Source organism: Lepidochelys olivacea, assembly GCF_965140295.1.
Source record: "Lepidochelys olivacea isolate rLepOli2 genome assembly, chromosome: 3".
NCBI lineage: Eukaryota > Metazoa > Chordata > Testudines > Cheloniidae > Lepidochelys > Lepidochelys olivacea.
This window is the reverse complement of record NC_140413.1, coordinates 125021292-125048653: the sequence shown is the minus strand read 5'-3', so window position 1 is coordinate 125048653 and position 27362 is coordinate 125021292. Positions and strand designations below refer to the sequence as shown.

Sequence of the window (27362 nt, the reverse complement as noted above, 5' to 3'; positions counted from 1 at the left end):
TTCTTATGCTCAGTTCACTGCTATAACCATTCAACACCACTCCAGCTGTGGAGTTGTGCATTTGCTGACAGCACCTAGAAGAAACCAGACTGGAGAGTTGAAAGTGTGGATCCAATTGTACACTGGTATAAGCAGCACGTAGTACCACACAAAGTATTTTGGTTAACTCCTTACCATACTCTGCACACCTCCAACTCTAGCCCAAGAATTCACATTTTTTACTATTCACCCCTTTTCCTAACTATAAACCCAGTTTCTTGCAGGAGGAAATTCTCCACAGGATCCTTCCTACACATAACAGATCTGAATAAGAGCCTCAAATTTTGACAATTTGTCATGAGAAATTTCTTCCAAACTGGTGAGACTGGAACTTCTCTCTTTTTTCTTACTTACTGTAACTTATTTGTTAATTTTCCACTCATCCTGTGTTTCATCCTTCTTTTCCTTATCTCTTTTTATACTTGAGTCAATAGCTACAACACACTATAACATCGACACTATCAATGAGATTTTTTAATGCTTGTATTTGTATTCACTATGTACTTTGTGCTGTAACAATAATGCCCTTGAACTGCTTTATCAAATGGATGACAATGCCTTAGTGTAACCTATGTGTAGGTAGCCCATTATTAATGTACAGATCTGTACCTAAAACTCAATAAAAATATACATTAGATCCTTATCTTGGTTACACCAGGGAAAGACTGGTGTGAGTCCATTGAATTTGCTGATTTTTTTCCTCTTCCTAAGGCTTAAGAGATTTTTTTCTTGTGCACAGACATGTGAGGGCAGACTTACAATGACAGTTTAGCAGTCCTTTTTCTGCTAAGAGACAGAACATACCATTTAAAAACAAAAAACAAAACCTCATCAACATCTTGACTAGCTCCTGTTGAAAAATATGTCTCTTTGAGAAATCTGGGACTTTTTCTTAATTGCCAGCTTATTAGTGGAATTAATGTCATCAGTCTTTTTACAAGCTGCTTGAAAGCAAAGAGCCTCTTTCTTCTCCCTTAAAAATTAAAACCTACCGAAGAAAAAGAAAAAATACAACAACAAAACATCCCAAGAAAGATGAAGAGAGAACAAGGAAGAGGAACTGTTGAGAGCCAGGCCACTTATTCATCTCCAAACATTGGTTTCCATGGGAATAAGTTTGGTCCTTTGTGGAGGCTGAACAACCCCTTGTATACCACGACTAATGTACCCAATGTTGCGTTTGTGTGGTCAGCTTTCCTTTTGCCTCCTAGAGTCCCCTCCACTCCTCATCCCTGCCCAGCAGCAAGGCTGGGTTCCACAGAAGTAAAGAAATCATTTAATCAATAGGCTGAATTAGGGTTTGACCCAAAGCCCATTGAAGTCAGTGGGAGACTTTCTATCGACTTCAATGGGCTTTGGATCAGACCCTTAGCACACAATGGCATCCAGTCAATTAGGAAGTGAAAGTTTCAAAAAGGCTGCTTACTCTTCATATAAAACTCACATTATTTATTTATTTATTTCCCAAAGCTCTTTATTATTACTTAGCTCAGACTATTCATGGTATCTATTAATATTTAAAATTAAGTTGGCACCTTTATGAAAAGAAAGCCATAAACTTAGTGGTAATTGCAAAAAAGCCTAAATAGAGAATGAAAGATCATTTTTTGGATGAAACATAGCTTAAAGCAAGCAATGTTTGCAGTAAATTAAATTGTTCAAATATTCACCTGACTTGTTCTTTGCTATAACCCATGACACAAAGTGAACCTTTAGGACAATAGCAGTGAGAGGTTCTCATTGGAGATGGTACTTGATAGACTGGAAGATTTGGTGACCTGAGTCTCTGGTCAACAGGGTTACAGGAAAAACCATGGCCTGTCTGTTTTATTTGATCTGACTACAGTAATTCACCACTCATCTTGCAATCCACTTTGACTTAAAAGAAAAAGAAAAAAAGGGAACTCTTTATGAATCCATTACTCAGAGGCTGCCATGAAACACATTTTCATACATTAATCCTCATCATTTCACTAACTGTCAGGGTTTTTTCTATTAAAGAAATAAAGTAAAGGCATGTTTTCATAAATCAATAATGAAATATTTAGTGCTTTCTATTATTCCACTTTCAAAACATCCCTCCTTGTTTAAAACCTTTTAGGGTCCAATGTTTTTAAAAAAGATGAAGAAAGGAAAATGGATTTGCAATGTGCAAAAGCCACTTAGACAGCTTGTTGGGTCCACTGGAGTTTGCTTTTATGAGGTTATTTTTTTCTTTCCTATTTGGAAAAATCTATCCTTTGCAAGACAGAGATGCTGATGGATTTTCAATTTTTTAAAATGAAGATTAAGTCTAATTTGCAAAAAGAAAAGGAGTACTTGTGGCACCTTAGAGACTAACCAATTTATTTGAGCATGAGCTTTTGTGAGCTACAGCTCACTTCATCGGATGCGAAGTGAGCTGTAGCTCACGAAAGCTCATGCTCAAATAAATTGGTTAGTCTCTAAGGTGCCACAAGTACTCCTTTTCTTTTTGCGAATACAGACTAACACGGCTGTTACTCTGAAACAAGTCTAATTTGGTTTACCTGTTGTCACAAAATTCAGCTGCAACCATAGCATTATATACAGAGACTTCAGGGATGTGTGGCTTGAAAGAAGCTATGGATGTGTAGTAAAATGGATCAATCATTTGATTGTTGTTCCAAGCATTGGTAAATCAGGGGTACAACCCCATTTTGGGTACAGGGGTACAGCCTCGTCTACAGTAGGAAAGAAAATCACGTTAGTAATTCAAAGCCAATGACGCTCCCCTGATGATAATAATGGAAGCTGCAGTGTAGACAGGGCTCTGACTTTCATAGTCCCTCAAGGGTTAAACAAAACAAAATGAACCCTGTCTACAGTACAGCTCCCACAACTGCTGCCCTCAGGGGGTCTAAATTTTGACAGTGTAGATGCAACCTTTTTGAATCCAAGTCAGATGATGCTGCTTGCCAAGCTTCAACCACATTATGGGCTACAGAGTAAACAGCAATTTGGAGAATGCAACAGACACTCACTGCACTCTTCTTGTAAATAGGCCACACTGCAGATTCTACATTCGATGCACAGGAGAAAACTAGTGTTTTGAAGGAAATCCAATGAGAGCATATGGAAAATACAGTTTTATTTCCTCAAACAAAAAGGGTGATGAGGTCAACATCTGGAATTGACCATGGCCTTATTCAAATGAATTTATAATGTAGTTGGTAAGAAATTGGCCATGCACATCATTATTCAAACTCTCATGCATGAGAATGTTCCAGGTGTCCGGTGGCTGTGCCTATGAAACTAATCACAGAATTGTATGGGATTCACTTAGGCCCAATCTTGAGCAACTATAGGCAAAACATTAGGGAATGGGCTAAATGTACTCTCATAAGTCCTTTGGGGCAGGGAATGTGTTGTCCTATGCATTTTGTAAACTGACGTGAAGATTTATTATTAATCAATTACAAATGCCAAGATGAACTAACCCAGTATTATGGTAACATATTTGCGGGTTTTGTCAGGAATAAGGCTGCAAGTCTATCACAGAGGTCACAGAAGTCACAGATTCCATGACTTTCCGTGACCTCCATGACTTCTGCAGTGGCTGATGCTGGCTCAGGGGCTGCCCGAGCTGGGCAGCCCCTGGGCCAGCAGCAGTTTGGGTGTGTGGGAGGGGGCTAGGGCTTGGACAGGGGGTTGGGTGAGGGGCCGTGCTTACCTGGGGGGGTAGGGAGGGGCCGGGGGGCTCTGTGCGCTGCCCGCCCCTGCAGGCGCTCCCACCTCGACAGCTCCCATTGACTGTGGTTCCCGGCCAGTGGGAGCTGAGGAGCCAGCGCTTGTGGCGGGAACAACATGCGTGGGCCCCCTGGCCACCCCTCCCCTAGGAGGACATGCCAGTTGGAGCTGGGTAGAGAGCCTACCAGCCCTGCCAATCCCCCCAACCCAGCATCAGCAGGGGTCCCGGGCCGTGTGCCACTGCCTGTCTCCCGCTTAGCACCAGCAGGGGCCCCAGATTCCCCCCTCCCAGCACCTGGTATATAGTACAAGTCATGGACAGGTCACGGGCAGTAAACAAAAAGTTTACAGCCCTTGACCTGTCCATGACTTTTACTAAAAATACCCATGACGAAAACGTAGCCTTAGTCATGAACAACTAAAAGAAAAAAGGAAGAGGAGAATGAGAACTGTAAATGAAAATGTCCTAATCCTATTGTGTGTTTGAACCCTAGCTATGACAGCAACCCAAACACACGAAAACTTACTACATGGTAAAGATGGTAATCATCATCGCCCCTTGATTTCAAAAGGCGGCAAAGACCAACACTGGGGTAAAAGAGAAGGAAAATATGTTGGTTGAATTCATGAGCAAGCAAGCCAGACTTTTTTCAACATGAGCCAAATGTCATCTGGGACCTCCAAGGTAGGAAGCTGGGTGGGTGGGGGGGTTTTCCTGGAAAATATGTGCAGTGATGGAGCTGTGGAGGGTGCACAAGGAGAGCTCCAAAGGCAATATGGAAGCACGGAGCCTCTTCACAAAAGGTCTGGCCTCCTGGTGGATTCAATGGCACTCACAATTTTGTGGGGGGGTACCTGTACCCCATGCTCATTTCACAGGAAGACAAACACCATTTCCAGGGGAGCAACATCAAGGGGGATTCTGAAATGGCACTCTCGCAGAGTTTCTAATCCCCTGTGCATATTTATGCAACATAGGGGATGATCAGGGCTCAAACTACATTCTAGCAATACACATTTTAATAACAAGAATTTTTACTGTATTTTGTAGGTTGCATTTTCTCTTTTTAATTATCTCTGTTCTCAAGCCAGAAATTTCTCGCATCAATCACCTTTCCCACATAAATCTCCCTCCTCCCCTCCCCCTGTATTGATTTGTTTTTCGGAAATATTTTCTTCTCTTTGTAATATTTTATGTATCTACCAACGTTCACATTTTTAGCCCATACAAGCCTTCTTGTTTGTTTCTTTTGCTTTTGTGTTTGTCTGCAGAAATACTATTTGCATTTCTATAGCGGTTCTTTATAGATCTGAGCATCCCAAAGTGCTTTACATTTAATTATACACTCATAGCAAAGTAACTGTATGACAAATGTGGCCTTTGGGGCCTCCAGCAAGGAAGAGAAAAGCAAGCCTTCCACAGTCAGGTCAAGCCAGCTAGCCAGACACACAGACTCCGTAGTTTTCATGTAAATGCACAATGGACAGTTTTCTCCTGTGATGCAGGATAAAACTAGTCTCTTGAAGAAAATCAAATAAGAGCATAAAGGAAATACACCTTTTTATTTCCCCAAACAATGGTAAAACATGAGGTCGGCATCTGAAATTCACCGAGACCTTATTCAAATAAACGGTAAGTAGCCACTCCTTTGGATTGCTTTCTCCCATAGCATTAATAAAAGAAATTAAAAAGTGTGGTTAAAGAAATACACAGCTATAAGGATTTATATTCAGCCTAGATCATCCTTAGGCAGTTACTGTATTATTCCCCTCCTCCTCTTCTCATAAATTTTACCCTTCCCTTTTGTGATAGTTCATCTTTTTTTAGTAGCAAACCATCCTGCTAACTAAGAAGGCAATCCAAAAAACAAATTATTTTTTTACCAGAGAACAAATCAAAATGGAGTTTATTAAATTAAACCCATTTTAATAATAAAATGCTGCTACGCTAGTCTTAAGTCCCCTATCACCTTGTGGAGAAACCAAAATGAAGAGGGTATCTAAAATGCAGCACTTTGTATTATTTCTGTAAAAGTTAACTGTGGTAATAGTTACTGACTGATGCCATTATGATCACATAGTTTTAGTAACCAACTGACCAAGATATTGAATATGCTATTTAAACTTATCGTCCTGGGACCTTCAATATAATAGCATATGGTAGCCCTAGGTCTTATACTCAAATATGAAGGCTTCCATTTTCTTTGTCTAATTTTCTTGCTAGTGATTTTCTGAAACAAGGTAGAAATCCAATAATACCTCGCGCTTCTACAGCACGTTCATCAAGAATCTCAACATTCTTTGTAAACATCAGTAATAATTCTATATCTACCTCAGACAGGTGTTATGCTATAATTATCCCCATTTTATAGATGGGGAAACCGAGGCAAAAGGCAGTTAATTGTTGTGGCCAAGCTCACAGAGCAAATCTATGGCAAGGCCAGGAATAAAACCCAGATCTCTTGGTTCCCAAACCTATGTTTTAACTATTTTAGTGTTTTCCAGATGTTTGTCACAATGCCCAGGAGAGGTGGGAGTGTCACGAAAGGCAATCAAGAGGGTTCTGAAGCATTGAACATTTTATTATAATCTAAAAGAAAGAAAATCTCATTTCCCCACTCCCAGCACACCCTTATCCTTGAAGGTCAAGAATTCTCTGGCAACTTCTCAAAACACCCATAAGTAAATTAGATGGGCTTATTGTTACCATCGATACATTTTTTCACTTTCAGACTAAATATAAGAAGGTTGCAAAAATTTGCCTTCCCATAAGGGATCACCAACCACTAGGATCATGGTTCCTCTCAAATAATCTGTCCTCCAAGAGAATGCTGAGGCATGCAGAACTCAGTTCACAGATGACCTAAGTCAAAACTAAACTCATGTTACAGAGTTCTTTAACTGCAGCTCTATATCAGTAAACAAAAATCTAAACATACACAAGCAGTCACAACTGCAATATAATAAATACTTGGATCCTTATACTATAGACTCCTGATCCTGAGTAATGCTGGGTGTTCGCAACTCCCACAGACTTTAATGGGAGTTGTGTTTCTCAGCAACTCTCATGAACAGGCCCTGGATTCCTGCAAGCTATGAAAACATAAAGAGGATGTGCATGCTTGTAAAAGGAGTAAAGACTGTTTTCAGCCTAAAGAGCAATAAAGATTTGCTTTTTTCACTGCAAGGTTGGTCTCGAGTCTGTTATCACTGTTTTTTACTAATGCTATTGATTTGTATTCTTTTAAAATACAAACAGTTGCTTCTCCCAAAGTTCTGAAGCACAATATGTGATGGTGTGTAGCAGCTACCAAGACAAGCTTTATTTTGGCTAGTGCCTGCATCCACCCAAGTAATATGCTGTCAAAGTTATCATTGTAAGATAGTGAATGGAGGTGAATATAGAATAGGAAGAAAGGTGCAACTAGATGCTTTCCTGAAAGGTCTGACTAGATAATCTAATGGTCTCTTCTGGCCTTAAAAATCTAAATCTATACACAGGACTAAACTTCACCAAAACCATATGAAACAAAAAAAGACATTATAATTTACAGAGGATAATAAATATGAGGGTATAATGTCAGGGTGGATGTGGTCCAAGACTCTCACAGGAGGAGTGTTATTTAGAATGCTGTGGTTCCAATGTGGTTTCAATGGAAGTCTAATGAAGCAAGCCGTGAAAGCTGCTATAACAACCAGAGATGGGGACCAGAAGATGATGATCAAACCCAGATCTTCATTTGAGCTCAGGTCTGATGTCAAACCTGGACTAAGGTTTAGGTTCAGAGTCAATGGAACCAAAATCCTGTGAATTGATCTCACAGGGTTTTGGACATCTTGGTCCACTTCCAAACCAAATCCAGGAAAGAGGGTCACTTGAAGGATGTGGCGTGGAATTAAAACCAAAGACCCCAACATTTGGAGGAAGGAAAGTTGGGATTTGGGGTGCCAGTATGGAGCCATCTGATTATTAAAGGGTTTAATGCATCATGCGAAGCTAACCAACAGCTAGTGCTGACATTGGCATGTGCTCGGGCTTCACTGTCTAAAATGAAGAAGTTACCCAGGCAAACAGTTGAGCTTATTGTAGAGACACTCCTCTTTGTCTTTCGCATCTTGCCTTATTCCCTTCACCTGTCTGCTTTGCTCTCTCTCTCACACTCACTCAGACACACACCTCACCCCACTCTGGTGTAGGTCCATTATGTATGGACTGAACATTTGCAGTTTCTGATTAATTTGACCCCACTGTTTGCACTTCCAATAGCTATAAATCTCTCCTTTCTTTCATCTTCTGAACATAAATTATAATTTCTGCTTCATTTCATCTTCATTTTATACCAGCTCTTTTCTTCTTGCTCTCTTTCATCTACAATGCAGAAATGATCCTCACCCCATGACCTGCTCCGCATACAAACACAAACAGATGATCTCACATCTCTTCTGTACAAGCTATTTGACTTCTTTTACCCTGAAATGCTTTCTGATCAAGGCTCGAAGCCAAAATGTTGTCTCCAATGGACAGGGCAATATTTTACCAAGCTTTTACTTATATACTGAAAATCAATGCAGCACAAAAATTGCTCTGCTGCTCTGCTAAATGAATGCAAGACAAACGATTCCTGGCTTACTCTAGTATAAAGAAGCTGCAATGAAGAGAAGATTATATATTCCAAATCATCTCAGCTACCCTCTTTATCATTATTATTGCCTCCATTTTCTAACACATTTTAGAGTAGATTCTAAATGGAATATTAATATTAATTTTTCTTCTTCATGAGAGTTAGGATAATTTGGGATAATTAAGGGAGTGGGGGGTAAGAGAACCCATTGTGGGGTTATAAATCTCCAAGGAAGGTTTTAGTTTTGCATTTACTTCTGCAGAAAAAATGTAAATGCTTCAATTAGTGAGAAAATCAGAGGCTGCCTCTCTCATTAACAAGGAGGCCTCTAACCTCTCACCTTGTCCAGAGTTGAAACCGAGGATTTGGGAGCAGGGGTGGGAGAAGAAGTGGGAAAGCTTTGAAATGAGGAACTTGGCACATTTCCTTAATGCAGATACAGCTTAAAAGGAAATAGGAAATCATCAATCTTTTTTTAGAATATCATTTATATCCAAAAAAGGCTTATCTTCAGGAGCTGGCGGCCCATTGTTTGTGATAGGGACCCTGCTGCATGAAATGAGAGTTTTACAATAGGCTTGAAGCCAAGATAACAGCGCTATGTGTATGAGACACTGGGATGAATACCCTGAATATAAACGCTCCATGTTTCATAACAAACCTGTCAATAGAGAAGGGAGAAAAAAACTTTCTCTGTTGTACTGTGTTATCCTACAGCTGAAGCAGCCTGAAACCTTCTAAATGATGATTGGAATCGATTTATACACAGGTGGAATGTTACAGATCTGTCTGCTCAGTGGTAGCCTTAAAAACAGGGAAATTTAGTGGGAGATTCTTCTTTACCAGAGTTTAATCCCCCACTAGTCCATAGTTACCCAGGGAGGCACAAATAAGCGAATGCCTGATATATTGGTTGCAGATGGGACTGAATGTTACTGTTTTGCATTCAGTTTGCCATTTTGCACACATTCATTGCTGTTTGAGCAGAAGTGTCCTGACAGATTATTACATCTCTTATATGAATAAAACCCATGTGTCCAAAGTAGCTAAGCACAATTATTACCTGATCCCTTTGATTAAAAAAAAACATGTTAACCTGCAGTGCTTTGTCATTAAATATATATATGATTACCCATCCCCCTCTCAAACACATGGGAGTAATTCATCATTTGCACTGAAGCTCTAACCTAAGGTTTTTTGATGCATATTCTTCATTCAGCAGAGGATCTTCTAAGTGGCTTGATAGGTGTACATTCTGCACAGTAGTCTAACCCTGGGACACACAGACAAAATTTCAAAGGCCTTCAGTCCTACATGCAATTTTTGAGCATAAAAGTGCTCATAGAGAATCTACAGGTCTTATTCTACCTTTCATGTATATGGGTGTAATTCCGGAGTAATTCCACTGAAGCCAATGGAGCTACATTTGAATAAACTGGTGTTAGGTCAGAATCACGTCCTACATGTAAATGGATTAACTCATACCCATTTATACTTCATACGTTCTCTACTTTTGTGCACCAATGTTGGTACTGAGGAAGGCTAGGCTACCGCTTCTCTTGCCTTGCTACCAGCCACATGCCTCACCCCACCCAAATCTATTCCAAACGTTGCTGTTAGGATCATCTTCCTGACTCAAGCCTCCAACCAGATCCCTCCCTCTCCTCTACCATATCACACTTGTTCTAGTCTTTGCCTCCCAGACCCTTAACCATGTAGCTCTGTCCTATATATCAGATCTGTTAGCTTGCCGAGCCATTGACCCCCCCCCAGACTTTATGATCGACCCCCACCTCTACCAATGATATCAGCCTCCATTGCCTCCTGTACTCACAACTGCTCCCATACCACCCCTTACACATGTGAAAAAACTCCCTACCACATTCCATAAAGCTGCCATCTTATTCTCTTAAATCCCTCCTTAAAAACCTACCTCTGGCATAAAGCCTTCTAATGACTCCCACAGAGCTTCTCTTTTGAGACGATACTCCATCTACTTTATTGATCACCTCATACTCTCAACCCACCCTCCATTCCCATTTGTCTTAAGGTCACCTGCCTAATTGTGTGTCATCTGACAACTGTATTGTACACTCTCTGGAGCGGGGCCTTTCTTCATGGTTACCTGTGACGCACCTAGCCCAAAGGGGCTGGGATCTGTAACTGAAACTCCCCTAGCTGCTACTGGAATACAATAAATGGATATGGAAATTTAGCCTACAATGCATGGATTTTGTGCTTACTGATTTAGGGTCCCATCTCCAATGGCAGGTTTTGCCTGAAGACAGGGCTGGACCTATGCTTAATGTCTGATCCTGATCTCCCACAAGTTTCTCACCATGTGACTTCATTGATGTCAGATGCAGTTACCCCTAACTACCCCAGTTGACTGAGAGGACAATCAAGTCATTAGAGTACCACCTATAAGAATCAGAATTGCCAGTTCTAGCACACATACTCATGGCTGGGCTACAAAATGCCTGGATTAATAGGAAATGGGTAGCATGGCTATTTGAATATCACCTTCCATTCTATTGTTTCTTGAGATTGTCAGTTCCAAACCGGCCAGGCTCGGACTGCCAGCTGCCATCATCTCTGTGGCACTAGCTGGCTGAAGGAATTAGCTAAGAACTGACAGCGTCATAGCTGGAGACCAGACTAGGTCACCTGTAGGTTAGTTTTGCTCAAAAGAGGTATTAGTCTTCCAATAATGTATTTAGTACTTAGACTCTATGAATGCTGCTGCATGCATTAATCTCATAATATTTATACCCCACTTTATAAGGTAATATTTAAGCATTTGCACTGTAACTGTAAACCCCACAGTCAGGAGAGAAACATTATCTAGTGTGAAATACTAGTTTGCCACAGGCATTATCTCCTGCCCAACAAAAGAAAGCTCACAGATACCAGGCAAACCACTGTGGAACATCAGAAGACAAAAGACTTTGTTGATTCCTCCCCCAACCACCACCACCACCTTGAAGAGGAGATGTGCGCATGAACTCGTCCCATCATCTTGAACTCTGGGAATAAAAATCCCTGAGAAGACGAAACTGCATCTTTTTCGCTGTTTGAACTCTGAAGGGCCAGAGACTGTAAACTGAAGACAAAGATCCCCAGGGCTGCCTCCTGGGGCTGCCCTGAAAGGCACTTTGAATAGACAGATCACTATAATTCTGTCACTCTTAGGATTTGGATGGTAACTCATGTGTGTATATGTTTGCTTGCTTAAACCTATAAATAATTCTGATTCCTTTTTCCTAGTTAATAAAGCTTGGGATGGTTTATTACAGGACTGGCTACAGGTGTTGTCTTTGGTGTAAGACCTAGGGTTCCAATTGATCTGGAACTGGAAGCAACTGAGTGTGGTGTGGTGTGCTGTGGGTGTGGATGTGTGTGTGGGGAGGGGGTGTCTGTGACCATTTATTGCTAAGTCCAGTTTGTCTGGGTGGCAAGATAGAGTGGAGAATTCAAGGGGACTGCCTGTGACTCCAGCATAAGACTGTCATAGGGATCCAGAAGTAATCACATTTGTTATCAGGTTGATGAAATCTAATTATAGAACACACCACCAGTTTGGAGCGTCTGCCCTGTTTTTGACAGTCTGCCCTGTGGTAGGCACTCACAGTTGTGAGCCCCTCCAGACAGCATGACAATCTCCTCTCCTGTTTGTGGGCTATTCTACCCTATTCAGATTCTTGCATCACCACCACTGGGGTATCTAGGGGAAGAATATGTTCTTACCTTCCCCATTCCAAGCTAGTGAGATAAAGGCACATTTTGGATCTGATCACTAGCCCCAATGGGATAATTAACCTGAATTTCCTCCAGCAAAACCAGCAGGATTAGAAAAGTGCAAACATTACCAGGCATCCCAGGGGACTGGAAAGTTGAGGGGTCAAGGAGAACTCTTGAAAGAAAAGCCGGATTCTCCTCTCACTTACACTAGGGTAAATCAGTCGTAACTCCAGTGAAATCAACTGACTTAATCTAGATTTACACAGAGCAGAATTTGGCCGATCAGGGCTGATTTTGATCTTATGCAGACCAGTTTTTAAAGCACTATATCTCCACTAATGTCTGCCAGCTTACATTTGATTTAAACTCATGTAAGAAAGATTAGAACTAGGCCATAGCTGTGTACATAGAATCCAAGTCACAATGTAGAGATAGGTTTTACTTACAGTAGGAACCATGACGCTGTTTATTAAAGAAAACTGAAGTCATGGAGGCCTGAGGTTCCGGAACAGCACATTTTGGACCTGATACATTTAAAACAGCCTTAAGGAACATCTTACCTGTGTGGTAAATATAAGGCTTGTAACGCCCTCGAGTTCAATGAGAAATGAGGTGATTCGTGAACGTTCAGATACCCAAATTCTTCACAATTTTTTTTTAAATGAAACATGTCATTGCGCAACTACAGGTCAGATCCTTTCCTTTTCCCAATAACTCCTTCTCCTTTAGGATACATATACACCACAGAGAACCCCGACCTGCAATCTAACTCAAATGCCCACTGTTCGTCTCCACGCTTCCTGACTTGTAGAGTAGTGACTTTTCATCATTTGAATAACAAGTGCATTACACCACTTTCAAATTACCTTGATATCCAAGCTCCATATTAGGTGTGAGATTTGATTAGGACATTTCAGCTTGCCATAGCTACATTACTCAATAGGGTTCCACTGTAACATTTTTCAGTTAAAGATCACAGGTGTTAGCAGTGAGGAAGGAAATTGGGACAGAAAATTAAAGATATTAGGGAAGCTGAGAATTATAAAAGGACCTACTGGGAGCAATTTTAGTAATAACGCTTTAATAGCAAGGGAAATAAACAAAGGCAAGTCTGTGATTGATGTTAAACTAGAAAATGCTTGAGTCAAATAGAGATGGGCCCAAAATGGAACCCTGAAAAGAAACCCAGTTTCCAACTTCCTTATTATTATTTGGATTACAATACCCAACCAACATCAGGGCCTCATTGTGTTAGGCACTCTATAAACAAATACCTACTCTGAAACAGCTGTGTAACCCCTAAAGGGTTTCTATCAATGAACTAAATTGTGGCTTTTCCACAATCTGCATTTATGGGGCAACAAAGAGCTGTGTTGCCCAGAGAGCAGGCGGCCTCCCCCTGCCCAAAATAAGTTGTGATTCAGTGTCACAATCTGCTTCCTGGTTTCCCCTTGCACCAGAGCCAAGCCCTATACCTAGTACAACATACATAACCCAGACTGTGCGGGAAGGGGAGGAGTCAAAAATCTGCCTTCTTCCCACCCTTTCTTGCCCTCTCCCTATCCACATGTGCAGGGGTGGGGAATGTAATAACCCCATGGAAGCCACTTTCCCTTCTGCACTGTTTCCCACAGTATGGGTAGCTGGGGAAGGGAAATAAGGGGATATGTTACTTCCCTTATTCCCTTACATGAACATGCAGGGCAGGCCACAATCTGGACCTAACTAGACAAGAAAGACAAAAGGCAAGAGAAGCAGAAGATTGGAAACTGAGGCAAAAAAGAATGCCAAACAAAACGCCTCACCCAGAGAGATTTTAGTCACAACAAGGATTGGAGGCAGGTGAGGCATTAAATAACAAAAAGATGAGGGTACCCTCACTGCACAAAGAGGATGCATAAAATCAATGCTTTCCAATGGCCTAAAATAAAATCAAACAGGGCTCTAAGTTATGGAGAGCAGAATGCTGGTATTTCAGTGAAAAGCAAGTAATGCATTACAACAGGTAGAGGGTAAGCCATTTTAGCTAGCACAAAGAACAACAGATTCATCGATTTTTGAGGCCAGAAGGAATGGCTTTGATCATGTAGGTTGACCTCCTGTATAACACAGGCCACAGAATTTCATCTGAGAAATTTCTGAAGCGATAGGAATTATCCTTCTTTACTACAGAAGAGCCTCCTTACAATCTTCTTTCAAATGATATCTGAACATTATTCTGAGGGGAACTGATTGGTGTTAGACTGAATTGTTCTACTGCAGAAGGAGCAGTCAAGAAAACGATGAGTAACTGTTAATACAAAACTGCATTAACAATACTCAGTTGGTGGCAGGAAGTAAGCTTCTGGCTGGGCATGGGGCATGCAACCTTCCAGCTGGCTAGAATGCTGAGGTTCTTATTGAAAATTTTACTCCTTCCAGCTCAAGCAAAGCTCATGTTGATTTTCTGTCACCCACTGAGCATATCACTGCAGTTTTGTTTTAACAGTTACTCATCACTTTCTTGGCCACAGACTCATTAGTAACTGATACCAACGAATCCTGATTGCTTTAAACACAATACAGCATGCTCCCGCAATAAACCAGTCCTGCCTGCAACCAGTAAGTTTCTTTCAGAATGTAGAACTCTAACATCAGATCCTGAAAGCAGGCTGCTGTTATTCTTTGCTCTGGCTACACGGACTCACCACCCACATGGTGTAATGCAGAATATACTTACCACTGAATAGCAGTGCTCAGACAGCCGTCACTTTGAGTAGTGCTTGATTTGATTTGATTCTCCTGTGGAGGGAATGAAAGAGTGATCCTTTGAACACTGGGGATACTATCATGAAGTCAATGAGAGTTTGCCTGAATAAAGAATGAAAACAAAATAAATATGATTTAGCCTGCTCTGTCTATTGGAGGACACCATTTCAAGTGTGGCTATTCCAAGTTATAAACCCGATTTTCATGGTGCTCTGTCTCAACAACTGCAAGTCACATCAAGCTGGAAATCTTCATTCTATCCAGAACAAGTTTTTATACATTTATTATTTGTTTTTGTATTATCCTAGAGCCTGGGAGCCCTGGCCATGGATTTATTTTTAGAGTTTTTACAGAGGGACTGGTCTCTAACACTGAAAGAGAAGGAGATCAGCAGTCAAGCAGACCCCCAGGATCCAGTCCCAGCTCTGTCACTCATTCAGCAAATCGGTTAAGCACTTTGTGCCTTAGCTTAGCCTCCTGTAAAATGGATATACTACTGCTTACGTATGTCACAAGAATGGCTGGAGATTTTATTAGTCATTTGCAATGTGATTTGAAACCCTTGAGGGAATGAATTATACAAATAAGTATTATTCTCTCAGTCTAAGAGAGGACCATATGTTCTGAAATTAAGGAGATTTTCAGCTATTTGTCATTGCCTGAGAGGAGAGGGAACATCCCCCTCTCCTCCCTGCACATACACAACACTTGGATTATTTTGCATCTCTGAGGATGATCCTTAAAGTATTTCCCAAATATGGTGATCATTATGAACCTGTGGAATTAGCGGCATTGCATCCATTTAAGTCTGCAACTTTTTTTCTCTCTCTCTTTCTGCTGACCTTCCACCCTGGATCCTGGTGTCAGTTACCACAGGGGATACATGGTGGTTTGGGAAACAGCAGGGCAGCTAAGTGCAGCAGCTGTCAGAAAGATGGAATGAGATGAGGGCAAGAATCTGGGGATAGGGCTTGTAATTGTAGTCAGGTGATAGGCACAGGAGCCTGTGCATGCCACCACAAATCCAGGACACCTGCTGTGGCTGGACTCCAGCTGCAATCCAACAAGGGAAGGATTTGTCTTCTGGATGCTCAGCCACTTGTGTTTTCTACATTATATCTATATATCTTATTAAGGATATCTCTCAAATAAATTTGAATCAGTGGGTTTGCTGAGGGTTTCTCCCCAAAGAATCACAATTTAATTGCTGTTATTATCTTCCAAAGAGAGGTCCATCATGCTTTTCCAATGGTTTATTTAAAGCATATCTAAGAGATATTGATAGCTGTGGCTTGTCTGGTTAAAAACTTCAGTCCTGGTATTCCTCTAGCAGAACTGGTGTAAAAATAACAGGTCTCCTCAAATCAATCATCAACATTCTCTAATTTATGATATTGTATTTTCAGACCCATGCATAGCATACACAGCACATCATTACAAAGAAAAGCAGTTAGTAGATATATAAAAAGGCAAGTGCAGTCCTAGTTACTGTCAGCCTCTTGTAGAAAAAAATAAAATACTTTGACAAAGAATAAAAACAGCACACTATAAATTAAAAAAAAAAACATTCATGAGAGACCTTGGTTTAAAAAAATAACACATTTCATAACATATCTTGCCGTTTCATACAGTCTTACAAAGTTGTACAATCTTGGACATAATTCTCAAAAGATTAAGCAGATACTTATTTAAAAAAAGGAATAGCCCAGTAACAGCTTCAAAAGCCAATAACAAAACCACAACATTTTATTTCAAACACACAGCACCTTGTATGTGTTTTATACAATTTTTCTGTAACAACTTGGGGTGGGAGTGAGGCACAGCAGAATGCACATTGACAAAAAAATGTTAAAAATAGAGGAGAATAATATTAATTATATTTATTTTTTCTTTAAACTCCAGAGTTATATCCCCTGTGATTCATATACTCAGGCTTAGAAAAATCCAAGGGAAGAGGTGGAAGACATCCTAAAAATTAAAATGAGCAAATAATTCATAACAATTTTTTCCAATCCATTTAGCTATTGCTGTGAATTGGTTTCAGTATTCCTAGTTGCTTCATTCATTGTTTGCACAAACAAATATTAGCACATGGATCGTTTGTCCAGTCTTGAGTGTTTTGCCGTTTGCTGTTTGATAAGTCACACGGTCTTATTTCTGCTTCCTGATTGGATGACCTATGCTTTATGAATAGGAGAAGTGCCTGATCAAAAATAACAAACAAAACCTGGGGCTTTGGTTGTCTCAGGGGGATGGTGGAGGAGCCCGTTTGGGAAAGAAAGACATAACAAGAGATAAGCAGGACTAGGGTGTTTCAGGACATTTTATATCTCATCCGATCCTCCTTTACATACAAAGAGGCTCAATATTTGGCTACATACCTGCAGACCAAATTTCAAGACAGCTGGGTTCCTTTATAACTGATATACAGAGAAAAATACAGGCCAGATTTCTTGACTGTCTAGAAGACTTTACAGCAGTTTTTCTCATCATATACATACCGGCACATTGTATGTGTTGGGAAGTGGCTTTATGCAAAGGATGTCACCAGATCCTAGTCTGACTTACTATCTTGGAGTGCTGGGGCTCTAGCCAGGGAAGTAGGTTGGGGAGTAGATGTGTATTCCCCCTGCTATATACAGCACCAGACTATTTTCACATATTAATACACCGAGGGCATGAACTGACTTGATTAGTCTCAGTTTCCTACCAACTATCACCATTCACCACAGTCACTGTCCTAATCAGATTAGTAATTGCATGTGTTTCCCCCTGAACATCTGCAGTCTGCTATGGAAAAGGCCAATGTAATTGCTGAGCTCCATAGGACAGGCCACTCTGGAACTGCTGCTAACGAGGAATCAGATGTCGGAGAAACAGGGGCTATCCTGTATTGGGGGTGTGGGGAAACCAACCAATAGCTACAAAATATCTCCAAACTACCAAGGAAAAGGCACTTGGATACTGGTACTAAGGTGAAGGCTATCAATATAACCATCTACAGAGAGAGATGCCATCAAAAGGCTACAGCAAAATCATCTTTTTTCACAGAGTGACTTCATTATGTGGCAGATTCTGCTCCCTCCTCTGTAGCCATGAAAGGTCCTAGACAACAAAACTGATGCAGTCCATGGTGGTGGAGGGGCCAAATTTTGGAATCTTAGGTAGGGACATACACTCCCTGCTTGTTGTGACACCTTTCCTTACACAGGGTCCGTGCATTGTCCCTGCAGGGGGGTTCTGAACGGCAGCCAGTAAAGGAACAGAAGCAGAGATGGGGTTCTGCCATTACAAGCATTCATTGACCACTGTCCTTTGTTGAGAAGGGAACAGGACCTCCACCCACAATTTCAACAGAGGTGAAGTGGGAAAAATTTTCATTCCTAGCCCAGTGAAATGCCTCCCACTTGGCCAGAGGCACAGGATTCAGTCCAATTTTAGCTCTAATGAGAAGAGCAGTGAGCCTACTGTAGCACATCTGGGAATTTCATTCTGCTTCACTATAAATGGAATTTCGCAACATCTAGTTTACTACCAGATCCACTGGATCTGTTTTTACTGAAACTGACATCTAAAGATGTTTTGCTGAACTTCAGTGCACCTCAAATACATAAGCATTTCAAGCACCTTGGCATTCATCCTCTACAATTATTTCATTTTTAGTACTATTATAGTATTTTTGACTAGCTTCAAATTGACATTTTACATTGCATAACCCTGGCCCCAGCATGTTAAAGGTGTCACATTCCATTCCATCATAATGTGACCAATGATAGCGATTTCCTTTTAGATTATCCACCTGTAATGTGGCATCTTATACAGTTATACAAATTCCAAAGAGCAAAACTGCCACGCGATCTTTGCTCTGAAATTTTCACTGCAGTCCATCTGGGGAACCTTCATCTACATATGCAGCTACAATGCCACATCTCTTTGACGAACAACTGCACACATTGAATTTCACTCATGCAAGATGACAAGTAACAATAGGAGTTATGTTGCCCTAGCTCTGGTCCATCTTAAAATAAAATATAGTATGATAGACTAGTCACAGCTGCACTTTTACAAAGAGCAGTCTATGACTTCTAAGCAAAGCAGCTGAGAAGTTTAAAAAAACCCACCCACAAAGTGAGATCTTAGGCCAAACGTGGGTGTCTACAGCTAGGCATATAAATAGAAGTGGTCCAATTCTGAGGTTGTGCTGGGCAGTCACAGCTCCCAGCAACTTCCCTGTTTCAAATATGAACCCAGTAGGAAATGTAGGTGCTCAGCACCTCTGAAAGTCAGGCCACTTTTAATTAGGCCTACACATGGACTGCGGTGCCTAATATCTAACTTTGAAAATTCGGTCTGAGATTTCATCTCATTTCCCTAAAATCACTTCTTTCAGAAAATAGATTACATTTTAATTTAAATGCACAATCAACTGGTATCCCAAAAACAAAGGGCCAGATTCCCTACTCCTGTTGAATAGTACCTTATTCTGTGAGTAGACTCATTGAAATCAATGGAAGTACTTCTGAAGTAAGGGCCTGATTACCCAAAGCCTGGATGAAGTTAATGGAAAGAATCTCAATGGGCTTTGGATCAGGCTTTCAGGTCCTGCCAGGTGAGAGTGACAATGTCAGAACCTAGCCTATCATAAAGAGGGGCTGTACATGAAGGGCACAGAATTTGCAGTAACCTATCTCACCCCTTCTGTACATCTCACTTCTCCAACACCAACCCAACTACAAGTAAACAAATGTTCTCTTAAAATGTAGTAATGGTACCTTTTAATTGTTTAAAGAAAAGCTGTGGTAAATCATGAGCAACTTTCAGATTCATGCCTTTCAAGGTCACACAGGGGCTATATATGTGGTTATACAATCTTGTTTTTCGAAGGTCAGCAGGAAAAAATATATAATTCTCCTTTTGGCCTTCTCAAGCTCTGGAGTAATCTGATGCTGCAGGAATCAATACATTCTTGAGACACCGTTCCATGGAAAATGTAAACCTTAATGTTATCTGATATTTGGGCTGTACAAACTCAAGCAAATTGCAGAAACTATAATCCCAGGCTGTGAATCACTGCTGCAGATCTAATCGGTACCACTCTCTTCTGCCTATCAGCTCTGTTCTTTGTGTGGCAATGGAAGGATGGGTTACATATTAGTTTTGCTTTTCTTTCTTGGGATTCCTTGATGGCGGAAGATTCCAATGTAACCAAACATAACCAGGGACCAATCCAGTTCGCTAGTTTCTCTCCAGTACATGTGAATATTTTTAATCCCTGTAGGGAAACAAAGGAGGCTCAAAAGTTCACACTCAGTACAAATCCATAATAAATTTTGTCTCCATCCTCCTTTCCCCTCCTCTTTAAAAACAAATATTGAAATTCCATACTAATGAGAAGTACCATCTTATTTGATAACTGGGATTGGTGGGCAAAGCCCACCAAAGCAACAAGAGGGACTCCCCATCAGATGAGGGAGGGACTACAGAACCGAGAAATTAGCAGATGCCAGACTGACAGCCCTGGAGAATGAGTTTCTTTAGCTAAGGAGCAGTTTCAATACAAGCAGCGGCTGACTTGGAAATTCTACCCATATAGAGGATAAAATAATTCATTCTCCAGCCTCATTCATTGTTTGGTCATAGATTCCAAAGCCAGAAGGGACCATTGTGATTATCTAATTTGACCTTCTGTATAAATCTGCCATCATCAAGTTTAGGCTTGAAATTAGACAAAGGTTTCTAACCATCAGAGGAGTGAAATTCTGGAACAGCCCTCCAAAGGAAGCAGTGGGGGCAAAAAACCGAAGTGGCTTCAAGATTGAGCTTGATAAATTCATGAAGGGGATAGTATGATGAGACTGTCTACAATGGCATGTAGCCAATCTGTGGCTGCTAGTAGCAAAACTCCCCAGTGCCTGGAGATGGGGAAGACTCTGCGTTATTACAGAGAGTTCTTTCCCAGGTGTCTGGCTGGGGATCTTGCCAATATGCTCAGGGTTCAACTGATGGCCATATTTGGGGTCAGAAAGAAATTTTCACCCAGCTCAGATTGGCAGAGACCCCAAGGATTTTTCACCTTCCTCTGCAGCATGGGGCATGGGTCACTTGTTGTTAAAATTAGAGTAAACAGTAGATTCTCTGTAACTTGAAGTCTTTAAATCATTATTTGATGACTTCAGTAACTCACCCAAAGGTTATAAATCTATTACAGGAGTGGGTGGATAAGGTTCTGTGGCCTGCAATGTGCAGGCGGTCACACTAGCTGATCATTTGCTTGTCTTTTGTCTTTGAGAAACTGGTTTACCCAGATTTGTCTGATAAACACATTTCAGACCTAATTTCAGCTTATCTTTGTAACTTTTCTACACACATTTCATCATGATATTGACCAGTGAGTTATTCATTTTCCAGTGATACCTCACAAGGCATATTTTGCACAAAAATTATTACAACAGCAGGTAGGGTGTGAATACTTGAGTCCATTCAGTTATAACCACCAACTTGTCCCACACAGCCACCAAGCGGGCTATCACATGGTTGAAACTTTTGGTGTCAGGGCTTCTCTACAGAGACAGCTAGTGTGGGGCAAGCCAGGCTGAGACTCTACAGTGTGTTGCTTGCCACACACCAACTGGCCATGTGGGCCCTGCTGCCATGCACTGAAAGTTCCACAGTGCACTTTGACCAACTTCCATTTCAAGTACATCAAAGCACAATACAGAATTTCTAGCTCATAGTAGCAGAGTCCACACAGCCACTTAGTGTGCGGCAAGGCTAGTCTGCTGTAGATCCACACTCTGGCTCACACTGCACTAACTCTCAGTTAGAACTTGGAGCCATAGAAGCGAAAAACCCCAAATTTGTTCTGAGCAAGTTTACACCTATTATAAATTATCAGCATCGTTATTAAACTTAATGTATAGTAAGTGACAATCCCTGTCCTGAAGAGCTTACTCTCTAAACGACAGGATGTCTGTCTCATCCACCTGTTAAAGCAGGTCACGATAACAAACAAATATAATAGGATGTAAATAATTCTTAGCCAGCAGGTAGTAGGGATCACAGCTCTGCAGCTGACTCGCCATTACCACTCAGTACTTTATGCATGGCAGAAAAGGTGATTTTTAAAGAGGGACTTGGAGGATGACAAGGTATTGGCTTGGCAAGGTAGAAGACATGATAAAAATGTCTAACTCCTATCTATCCACACTACAGCCTCCACCATTGCTAGTACTGGGGGGGCTGCTAAACTAGAGGTAGAAGCTTTGCCAGCATAGTCACATCTGTCACACTTCAGGTCAACTGCACCTATATTCCCACTCCGTGGTCTCTCGAGGGCACCTATTCTAAGCTTCTGGCTCCTCAGCCTTCACCTATCTTGGGCAGACCCACATCTCTCTCCCTCCTAACTGAGGTTTTTCCAGACTGCACAGTTTTCAGTCTATCCTGAGTTCCCCTGCAAACCAGACTGTCTAAAAGGCCAGCATCTGCACTTCACTTTCTCTCCAGAGGCTATGAACAGCGTAATTGCCTGCACTTACAGATCTTTAAAAGCAAGCACATTTATTCTTACGGTGGAAGCATTAAAATTAAGAGAACCTACATGCATGCTAAAAAGCATACCAGAGATCACACCAGCACCAGGCTTGGGCTCTTGTTGATGTCAGTCCTTCAAAACCCACAACTGGCTAACATGTTCATAACTGTCTCGCATTCAGAACCAGAGCAACCATGAATAATTCAGTCTTTCCTTTATACAGCTTGGACCTTTGAACTGGGACTCATGTAACAGGCAATCAGCGGACAATGACTCATGCCTCAGGGCCTAGCTTCAAAGGGCTGGGATTTTGCATAACTGGAGATGGGGAATTTGCATTCACTTCCCCTTAGAGATTTTTCCAGGCAAGCCACTTGACACATTTTGTTCCAAAAGTCCATTCTTGTTCATTTTGTTCAATATGGTCCTTTGAATGCCCCGGTCAAACAGCTGTCACCTCTCCCCCTCAAGAGGTTACATACAATCCCAGCCCACAATACATAAACCATTAATTTAATACAAAAATACTTAAACTTACTTTAATAAGATCTCTCAAGGATATTGCAGGAAACTGCCATATCTGTCACAGCATCCTTGGATGCTTCTGTAGTATTTCATTAATTCCTCACAAGCCTTTTCCCTTTAAAAACAGACTGCAAAAGACATTTTAAGTCTTTAAAGAGGAAAGTCTCTTACAGTTAACCTATGATGCAAGTCAGGAATTCAAAGGTCCCGAGAAGAGAGGAAAGCCACAAATTCAAAGGGGAAATTTCCCATGAGGTGAAGTCTTTAAAGAGGCACAAAGTGGAATCTTCTTAAAGTGAATTCTTCAAAAGTGGAACAGGCCTCTCCATACCCACCCAATCCTGTCATTCTGAGCTGCGATCCCCCAAAAACTCAGAGTGAAGCAAGTGACTTGTACACTACACAACTAGCTTACAGTGGGGTGCGAGTATCATGGAGGGTAGGGGGAGAGAGTGACTAAAAACAACATTTGCTCAAAGATAATAATAAAATTAAAAGAATAATCCATACAATTTCCTTAAAATAAAATTAAAATGCAGATGTTTTAATGCTTATCAGTTTGAATATGTCTACTGTATAACTCTTTAGCCAAACAAACATACCCCCCAGAATTACTTTTTAAATGACTATGTAGTTATATTTCTTCCTAAGGTGGATTGTTTTAAAAGGAGATCAGACAAGTTACAGGAACAAACTCACCTTGGTTCAGTTCACATCCACGTGATTCTCATTAGAGAAAAGAGAAGTGTTCCTACATTGAGACTGTGGGTTCCTGCTCCCTGTGTCTGAGTGGGGAAACTAGCCGTTTGTTATTGTGGTTATTTCTGGAAATTCAGGCCATTACTGCTCTGAAACAAAGCAATTCCTATTTCAACTCCAGTACTAGTCTGTGGATTCAAAATGTGTGTGCTAAATCTTAATCTACAGAATGTCTGACCTGACTGACTAGGAAATGAATCCGAACAAAGCACAGCAAAAAAAAAAAAATTTTACAGTAAGTTGCCTGCATCACTTCAGGCCATATTCATCAAGCAACAGTTTATGAATACTGCATACTGAAAACATGCAGGAGTTTCACACAGGCAGACTTTGGGGATTCTAGGTCAATTCCCATTGCCTTTATTTAATCCTAATTCCTTAAAAAGCAGACCACTCCTGTAAATCAGTGTAGCTCCATTCACATCAGCGCTGAGGAGCTGGTCTCTGGTTTGTGCTATCTGCTACTTAATTGGAAGGAAACCCCCCCCCCCAAATGATTTTGATCGTTGGGATTTCTTGCATGATATGGAAATGTCTGTGCTAGGCACTATTTATAAGCCAAACACTTTGAAGCACGGCCTCCAGTACTCACATAGGGTGAAAACTTGAAGTACATAACTCAGGGAGAAATTCTAGGCTACATCTATAAGAGATTCAGCACAGAACCTCACAGCCCATGGGACAGGGAGATAAGGTGGCTTTCAGATAACTTTGTATCCTACCAAATTTTGGGCTGGTTTGGGGGACGGAGGGCCCCCTGGGTAATTTAGACAGCTGTAGGTGCTGCCTCAGTTACAGAAGCTTGCTGCTGCCCACTGTGGAGCAGCAGTGGCCATCCAGAATCTCCACAGCACTTAGTGCTGGGATGCCACTCAGCCCAACCCCTGACGCTCGCCCTACACCAGGGCTTGCAATGGAGTCCTCAGAGGACGGCCTACCACTTTCTGCCTCCATTCCTGCACTAGGGGGATTTGTCCCTGGGTAATATCTGTGGCTTTATATAGCCCCTTTACACAGCACGCAGGGACTCTGAACCTCACCCTCAGGTTAAGTTACCAGTGAAACCAATGGCAGTAAAAGCTGTAGGATTTGGTTCAGAAGTTTGACCTTAGTCACTGTTATTTGTAAATGGTTTAGGCTTCAGTGCTTTCATATTAAATTCATTTATTACATGTCTTCACTCTGTAAGAGGTGTATGCTCTAACGAGGTATTTCTCCTTTATGTACAGCTTCACATGACACGAGTTATTCGTAATCCCTATTTCACTTATTGTCATTTGATGTGGTTTTACCATTTTACTTTAAAGGGAGTTTAAGGAAGGTGCAGGAGTGACAGCTGTGGGGGCTGATGTGCTCTAGCCACAGAAAAGATTCTGCTATGTGCGTTATTCCCCACATTGCAATCTCCTCACCCCCTATTCTGAAAAAGACTACCTCACAGAAGTAGAGTATGCCTCAGTCTCCATGCCCAGGCAAGTCCTTTGTTTTCTCTGCAAGGCATTGCAGAAAAGCTAAATGAATTTTTTGCATTAGTCTTCACTGCAGAGGATATGGGAGAGATCCCCACATCGGAGCTGTTCTTTTTGGGTGACAAATCTGATATACTGTAGAGGAGGTTTTAGAACAAATTGATAAATTAAACAGCAATAAATCACCAGGACAATATGGTATTCACCCAAGAGTTCTGAAGGAACTCAAACATGAAATTGCAGAACTACTATCTATAGTATGTGACCTATCGCTGAAACGAGCCTCTATACCAGATGACTAGAAGGTAGCTAACGTAATGCCAAATTTTTTTAAAGGGCTTCAAAGGCAATCCTAGCAAATACAGGATAGTGAACCTAACTTCAGTGTCAGGGAAATTGGCAGAAACTATAGTAAAGAACAGACACATAGATGAACATGATGTTTTGGGGAAAAGTCAGCATTGCTTTTGTAAAGGGAAATCATGCCTCACCAATCTATTAGAATTTTTTGAGGGTATCAACAAACCTGTAGATATGGGTGATCTAGTTGATATAGAAAGCCTTTGACAAGGTCCCTCACCAATGTCTCTTAAGGAAATAAAGTAGTCATGGGACAGGAGGGAAGGTCTTCTCATGGATCAGTAACTGGTTAAAATAAAGGAAATTAAGGGTAGGAATAAAAGATCAGTTTTTAGAATGGAGAGAGGTAAATAGTGGTGTCCCCCAAGGATCTGTACTGGGACCAGTCCTATTTAACATATTCATTAATGATCTGAAAAAGGGAGTGAGCAGTGAAGTGGCAAAGTTTGCAGATGATACAAAATTATTCAAGATAGTTAAGTCCAAAGAGTTACAGGGAATCTCACAAGACTGGGTGACTAGGCACTAAAATGGCAGACAAAATTCAATATTGATAAGTGCAAAGAAATGTGCCTTGGCAAAAATTATCCCAACTACACATATATCATTATGGAATATAAATTACCAGTTACCACTTAGGAAGGATCTTGGCATCATCATGGATAGTTCCATGAAAACTTCAGCTGAACATACAGAATCTTTAGGTGTTGGAACTAGGGGTGCTGCTGGGGGTGCTGCTGTACCCCCTCGCTTGAAGTGGTTTCCATTATATCCAGGGTTTATAGTTTGTTTCAATGGCTCTCAGCACCCCCACAGTAAAAATTGTTCCAGCACCTCTGGCAGCAGCAGTCAAAAAGGCTAACAGAATGTTAGGAACTATTAGGAAAGGGATAGACAGACAAGACAAAATGTCATCCTGCCACTATCTATATAGCTTCATGGTGCATCCACACCTCGAATGCTGTCTCCAGCTCCGGTCACCCCATTCCAAACAGGTTATAGTGGAACTGGAAAGGGTTCAGAGAAGGGCAATAGAGATGATAGAGGGTATGAATAGGTTCCATATGAGGAGAAACTAAAAAGATTAGGGCCTTTCAGTTTAGGAGGGATATAATAGAGAGATATAAAATTATGAAAAAGTAAATTGAGAAGTGTTATTTACCCTTTCTCACAATACAAAAACCAGGGGTCACCCAATGAAATAAATAGGCAGTATGTTAAATACAAACAAGAGGAATTACTTTTTCATACTATGCACAATTAACCTGTGGAACTCCTTCCTGTGGGGTGTTGTGATGGCCAAAAGTATAACTGGTTAAAAAAAAGAAAGATGCATTCATGGAGAATAGGTCCATCGTTGGCTATTAGCCAAGACAGTCATGGATGCAACCCATGGTCGGGCAACCCTAAATCTCTGACTGCCAGAAGCTGCGAGGGAAAGACAGGAATGGATCATTCCAACTGTATACATCCTGTTCTGTATACAACCCCAGAAGCTCCGGCACTGGCCACTATTAGAGACAGGATACCAGGCTAAATGGATCATTTAGTTCTTATGTCTCTACTGAAACTGACAAAAGTCCCAATTAGTGTCAATTCTGAGTATGATTTTTTTTCTTTTAAGCAGACGACTGTCCACCAGTAACTGGACAAAGACATCTAACATTTTGCAATAGCCACTGAGCGGTTTTCAAATGGGAACAGCTTTCAGTCACTATTAGCTCTTGTTGATTTGAACCAGTGATGTAAATGGAAAGTTTCCGTAACTCATTGCCAACCTCTTGAATCAATGGCTCCCAAAATGTGGTCCATGAACAGCTGGCTGGTCACAAGCTGCTGGCTCGCCTCCTCATTTCA

The 27362-nt window shown here is 41.1% G+C and overlaps 1 long non-coding RNA gene across 1 annotated transcript in view; it reads right to left on the bottom strand.

Moving 5' to 3' along the window:
* The window catches only part of LOC311518522, a 121537-nt gene extending 97700 nt beyond the window's left edge, over window positions 1-23837 (bottom strand). The window contains exon 1 of the long non-coding RNA XR_014711006.1: window positions 23617-23837. This is a non-coding gene — a long non-coding RNA (uncharacterized lncRNA). The remainder of the gene's footprint in view (window positions 1-23616) is intronic.
* Window positions 23838-27362: the final 3525 nt, after the last annotated feature.